We start from the raw sequence: 6,199 nt of genomic DNA on the forward strand, positions 1-6,199 counted from the left end.
GGAACGAGATTGCATGAAATAATCTTCAGGGCTTGGACAATTCCATGGCAAAATGGCACCTATCAACATTGTAGCCAACACAATATAACAACTGTTTCTGCCCGGTTTCGAACCGGGGACCTTTCGCGTGTGAGGCGAACGTGATAACCACTACACTACAGAAACAGATACCTACAGTTGATTTTTCTGTAATGAAACTGCTCCGAACTGGCTATTCCATGGGCCTCTGGCTTTAGATTTCTTTCATGCAACCTGCCCGACATCCCTAGCTGAACGCTCGTACATGCCATGCAAGACCAGATGTTTGGTATTAGCTCAGACTGGGCAGGGCTGAAGCATGAGACTCTAGCAAAGAATTATCCACTACTGCAAAGAAAAAATTGATGTTGGTTTTGAAACGCAAACTTCAAAACAACTTGAAAAGAGTACCAAGAAAAGGGCTCGTCCGGGATTTGAACCCGGGACCTCTCGCACTCAAAGCGAGAATCATACCCCTAGACCAACGAGCCCTCAAAATCCTCTTACCTCTCAAAAGCTAATACCGGCTCTAAGCCCGCAATGAAGATCATGCTGGTATCTTTATGATGCTTGGTCTGTGAATACGCATGAAAGTCAGTCTCAACTTACCCTTTCTCAAACGATAGCACTATCATTTACAAGTGTCTCCTTTTATTCCGTCCCAGCTTTGGACACGTCTTACAGGAAGTCAGCCCTTATTTATATATTTCTTCAGTGGCTGAAGCCTAATGAGAAAGAGTAACAAGTTGTTCATAACAACATAAGAAACACATTGTGCATTTTCTCTTAAATACTCCTTCACTTTGTGCCAAAAGAAATACCAAGGTGAATACCTAGGCCACAGATTCAAGCTAAAGATCTTCCTGCTGAATGCAAGGCGCAATAAAAACTGCATATCGCTGGACTAAAGCATTCCTTGCATAGCCTCTAACATCATAACATAACTGAGCTGCTAGCAGCAAGCTAACCAATACCTTTCTGAAATGAGAATGACATGTGCTTATCTGCTCAATCAGTGCTCAATCAGGCTCGATCAGGCGAGATTTAGAAAAGGTGGAAAGGGTCCAAGTGGATGCCCCTTCCTTTTTAGGGTGGGTCCTGCTGACTATCATAGGATTGCTTGTAAAAGTGGCCAGGGTCAGAGGAAAAGCTGCCAACACTTCTTAGCGTTCTCTATAGATGCAGCCATTTTCTGTGACTGTAATTTCGGCCTTTTCCCAGAAGTCTCTATTCTGCCTATGCAAATTAACAAAAGCAGTGCTTATTCCTCACTTGCTCAAATGTCCTTCCTGTCCAGAAAGCTCTGATTAAGCATGCTTATTTTCTTTTTCTGGGATATTTTAAATTGTTTCGCTGTCCAGTCTGTGGCAGTAGAAAGCTGCTTATGATGCCAGGTTTTGATGAAAACCCAAGGTACAAGTACAGAGGAATATATCAGTCTCTAGGATATGGAACTTTTAGCTAACACATCACAATATGTGATGCTTGCCAAGAAAACACTACATTCTGGAGCGCTGATGATCAGAACATTCTGCTCCTGAAGGATAGAAAAGACAGCTTGATTGAAATAAAGTCTGTTTATATTGACGCTCTCTCTCTCCCTATATATACATACATGCGTACACACACACACACAGGTATGTCATGCATTTCTTCAGATTTGTTTCAACCATTTACCATTTATTGGAGAATCCCTACTTTTCAAGTGACTGCAAATGAAGTCATCTCTGGCACTTTTTGTGCAAAGTAAGAGACACACATGACACCTTTTTATAAAAGTCATCGGTTTCTTTGTTACTGTGTACTTTCAAAGCATGGGGCTTTCACACGTCAGGTAAACCTGATTACCACTACACAACAAAAGCAGATGCAGCTTTCTTATCTATGTCGTGATAGAACAGTTGTGAATTGAGTAGAAGAAGGGCCCTGATGTGATACTTATTACATGCAGCCTGTAAGATAGTCAAACATGCAGGCTAGGAAGGAAGATGCAAATATCAATGTATTAGAAAAACACCTAAAGGCGAGTGATATGCTTTCATTCATGCATGGCTAGGAAAAATCGCCATACTGTTGCAAACATTCTTACACCACCAACTGGAAATAAATGATTCTGACATTAAACGTAAAGGTGACAATGCATTTGTATCATCACCTTGAGAAGGATCATCTTGGAATTGAGCCGAGGGCCTCTGCACTCAAAGCCAGAAACACTCCACTAAAATAAGATTCCTGTTGGTGCCAACAATTCTCCATGTTAATGCTTGTTCTAGGTGAGCAGTGAACCGATTGCAGGGCTCTTTTGAAAGCAAGGTCTGAGAACAAACAGATACATCCACACGCCGATTACTTTAGTGTTTTGAGAGCATTCCCTTTCTTGGAACGAGATTGCATGAAATAATCTTCAGGGCTTGGACAATTCCATGGCAAAACGGCACCTATCAACATTGTAGCCAACACAATATAACAACTGTTTCTGCCCGGTTTCGAACCGGGGACCTTTCGCGTGTGAGGCAAACGTGATAACCACTACACTACAGAAACAGATACCTACAGTTGATTTTTCTGTAATGAAACTGCTCCGAACTGGCTATTCCATGGGCCTCTGGCTTTAGATTTCTTTCATGCAACCTGCCCGACATCCCTAGCTGAACGCTCGTACATGCCATGCAAGACCAGATGTTTGGTATTAGCTCAGACTGGGCAGGGCTGAAGCATGAGACTCTAGCAAAGAATTATCCACTACTGCAAAGAAAAAATTGATGTTGGTTTTGAAACGCAAACTTCAAAACAACTTGAAAAGAGTACCAAGAAAAGGGCTGGTCCGGGATTTGAACCCGGGACCTCTCGCACCCAAAGCGAGAATCATACCCCTAGACCAACGAGCCCTCAAAATCCTCTTACCTCTCAAAAGCTAATACCGGCTCTAAGCCCGCAATGAAGATCATGCTGGTATCTTTATGATGCTTGGTCTGTGAATACGCATGAAAGTCAGTCTCAACTTACCCTTTCTCAAACGATAGCACTATCATTTACAAGTGTCTCCTTTTATTCCGTCCCAGCTTTGGACACGTCTTACAGGAAGTCAGCCCTTATTTATATATTTCTGCAGTGGCTGAAGCTTAATGAGAAAGAGTAACAAGTTGTTCATAACAACATAAGAAACACATTGTGCATTTTCTCTCAAATACTCCTTCACTTTGTGCCAAAAGAAATACCAAGGTGAATACCTAGGTCACAGATTCAAGCTAAAGATCTTCCTGCTGAATGCAAGGCGCAATAAAAACTGCATATCGCTGGACGAAAGCATTCCTTGCATAGCCTCTAACATCATAACATAACTGAGCTGCTAGCAGCAAGCTAACCAATACCTTTCTGAAATGAGAATGACATGTGCTTATCTGCTCAATCAGTGCTCAATCAGGCTCGATCAGGCGAGATTTAGAAAAGGTGGAAAGGGTCCAAGTGGATGCCCCTTCCTTTTTAGGGTGGGTCCTGCTGACTATCATAGGATTGCTTGTAAAAGTGGCCAGGGTCAGAGGAAAAGCTGCCAACACTTCTTAGCGTTCTCTATAGATGCAGCCATTTTCTGTGACTGTAATTTCGGCCTTTTCCCAGAAGTCTCTATTCTGCCTATGCAAATTAACAAAAGCAGTGCTTATTCCTCACTTGCTCAAATGTCCTTCCTGTCCAGAAAGCTCTGATTAAGCATGCTTATTTTCTTTTTCTGGGATATTTTAAATTGTTTCGCTGTCCAGTCTGTGGCAGTAGAAAGCTGCTTATGATGCCAGGTTTTGATGAATCCCCAAGGTACAAGTACAGAGGAATATATCAGTCTCTAGGATATGGAACTTTTAGCTAACACATCACAATATGTGATGCTTGCCAAGAAAACACTACATTCTGGAGCGCTGATGATCAGAACATTCTGCTCCTGAAGGATAGAAAAGACAGCTTGATTGAAATAAAGTCTGTTTATATTGACGCTCTCTCTCTCCCTATATATACATACATGCGTACACACACACACACAGGTATGTCATGCATTTCTTCAGATTTGTTTCAACCATTTACCATTTATTGGAGAATCCCTACTTTTCAAGTGATTGCAAATGAAGTCATCTCTGGCACTTTTTGTGCAAAGTAAGAGACACACATGACACCTTTTTATAAAAGTCATCGGTTTCTTTGTTACTGTGTACTTTCAAAGCATGGGGCTTTCACACGTCAGGTAAACCTGATTACCACTACACAACAAAAGCAGATGCAGCTTTCTTATCTATGTCGTGATAGAACAGTTGTGAATTGAGTAGAAGAAGGGCCCTGATGTGATACTTATTACATGCAGCCTGTAAGATAGTCAAACATGCAGGCTAAGAAGGAAGATGCAAATATCAATGTATTAGAAAAACACCTAAAGGCGAGTGATATGCTTTCATTCATGCATGGCTAGGAAAAATCGCCATACTGTTGCAAACATTCTTACACCACCAACTGGAAATAAATGATTCTGACATTAAACGTAAAGGTGACAATGCATTTGTATCATCACCTTGAGAAGGATCATCTTGGAATTGAGCCGAGGGCCTCTGCACTCAAAGCCAGAAACACTCCACTAAAATAAGATTCCTGTTGGTGCCAACAATTCTCCATGTTAATGCTTGTTCTAGGTGAGCAGTGAACCGATTGCATGGCTCTTTTGAAAGCAAGGTCTGAGAACCAACAGATACATCCACACGCCGATTACTTTAGTGTTTTGAGAGAATTCCCTTTCTTGGAACGAGATTGCATGAAATAATCTTCAGGGCTTGGACAATTCCATGGCAAAACGGCACCTATCAACATTGTAGCCAACACAATATAACAACTGTTTCTGCCCGGTTTCGAACCGGGGACCTTTCGCGTGTGAGGCAAACGTGATAACCACTACACTACAGAAACAGATACCTACAGTTGATTTTTCTGTAATGAAACTGCTCCGAACTGGCTATTCCATGGGCCTCTGGCTTTAGATTTCTTTCATGCAACCTGCCCGACATCCCTAGCTGAACGCTCGTACATGCCATGCAAGACCAGATGTTTGGTATTAGCTCAGACTGGGCAGGGCTGAAGCATGAGACTCTAGCAAAGAATTATCCACTACTGCAAAGAAAAAATTGATGTTGGTTTTGAAACGCAAACTTCAAAACAACTTGAAAAGAGTACCAAGAAAAGGGCTCGTCCGGGATTTGAACCCGGGACCTCTCGCACTCAAAGCGAGAATCATACCCCTAGACCAACGAGCCCTCAAAATCCTCTTACCTCTCAAAAGCTAATACCGGCTCTAAGCCCGCAATGAAGATCATGCTGGTATCTTTATGATGCTTGGTCTGTGAATACGCATGAAAGTCAGTCTCAACTTACCCTTTCTCAAACGATAGCACTATCATTTACAAGTGTCTCCTTTTATTCCGTCCCAGCTTTGGACACGTCTTACAGGAAGTCAGCCCTTATTTATATATTTCTTCAGTGGCTGAAGCCTAATGAGAAAGAGTAACAAGTTGTTCATAACAACATAAGAAACACATTGTGCATTTTCTCTTAAATACTCCTTCACTTTGTGCCAAAAGAAATACCAAGGTGAATACCTAGGCCACAGATTCAAGCTAAAGATCTTCCTGCTGAATGCAAGGCGCAATAAAAACTGCATATCGCTGGACTAAAGCATTCCTTGCATAGCCTCTAACATCATAACATAACTGAGCTGCTAGCAGCAAGCTAACCAATACCTTTCTGAAATGAGAATGACATGTGCTTATCTGCTCAATCAGTGCTCAATCAGGCTCGATCAGGCGAGATTTAGAAAAGGTGGAAAGGGTCCAAGTGGATGCCCCTTCCTTTTTAGGGTGGGTCCTGCTGACTATCATAGGATTGCTTGTAAAAGTGGCCAGGGTCAGAGGAAAAGCTGCCAACACTTCTTAGCGTTCTCTATAGATGCAGCCATTTTCTGTGACTGTAATTTCGGCCTTTTCCCAGAAGTCTCTATTCTGCCTATGCAAATTAACAAAAGCAGTGCTTATTCCTCACTTGCTCAAATGTCCTTCCTGTCCAGAAAGCTCTGATTAAGCATGCTTATTTTCTTTTTCTGGGATATTTTAAATTGTTTCGCTGTCCAGTCTGTGGCAGTAGAAAGCTGCTTATG

The 6,199-nt window shown here is 42.0% G+C and overlaps 3 non-coding genes across 3 annotated transcripts; all 3 read right to left on the reverse strand.

The window, feature by feature from the left end:
- Positions 1–92: 92 nt before the first annotated feature.
- Positions 93–165, reverse strand: TRNAV-CAC (transfer RNA valine (anticodon CAC)). The gene has a single exon. It is a non-coding gene; the product is annotated as a tRNA-Val (tRNA).
- Positions 166–437: 272 nt separating this feature from the next.
- TRNAS-UGA (transfer RNA serine (anticodon UGA)) lies at positions 438–509 on the reverse strand. The gene has a single exon. It is a non-coding gene; the product is annotated as a tRNA-Ser (tRNA).
- A 4,722-nt stretch (positions 510–5,231) lies between these two features.
- On the reverse strand, positions 5,232–5,303 carry TRNAS-UGA (transfer RNA serine (anticodon UGA)). Its single transcript has one exon. It is a non-coding gene; the product is annotated as a tRNA-Ser (tRNA).
- Positions 5,304–6,199: the final 896 nt, after the last annotated feature.

Source organism: Triturus cristatus, chromosome 8 (assembly GCF_964204655.1).
Source record: "Triturus cristatus chromosome 8, aTriCri1.1, whole genome shotgun sequence".
NCBI classification, from domain to species: Eukaryota; Metazoa; Chordata; class Amphibia; order Caudata; family Salamandridae; genus Triturus; species Triturus cristatus.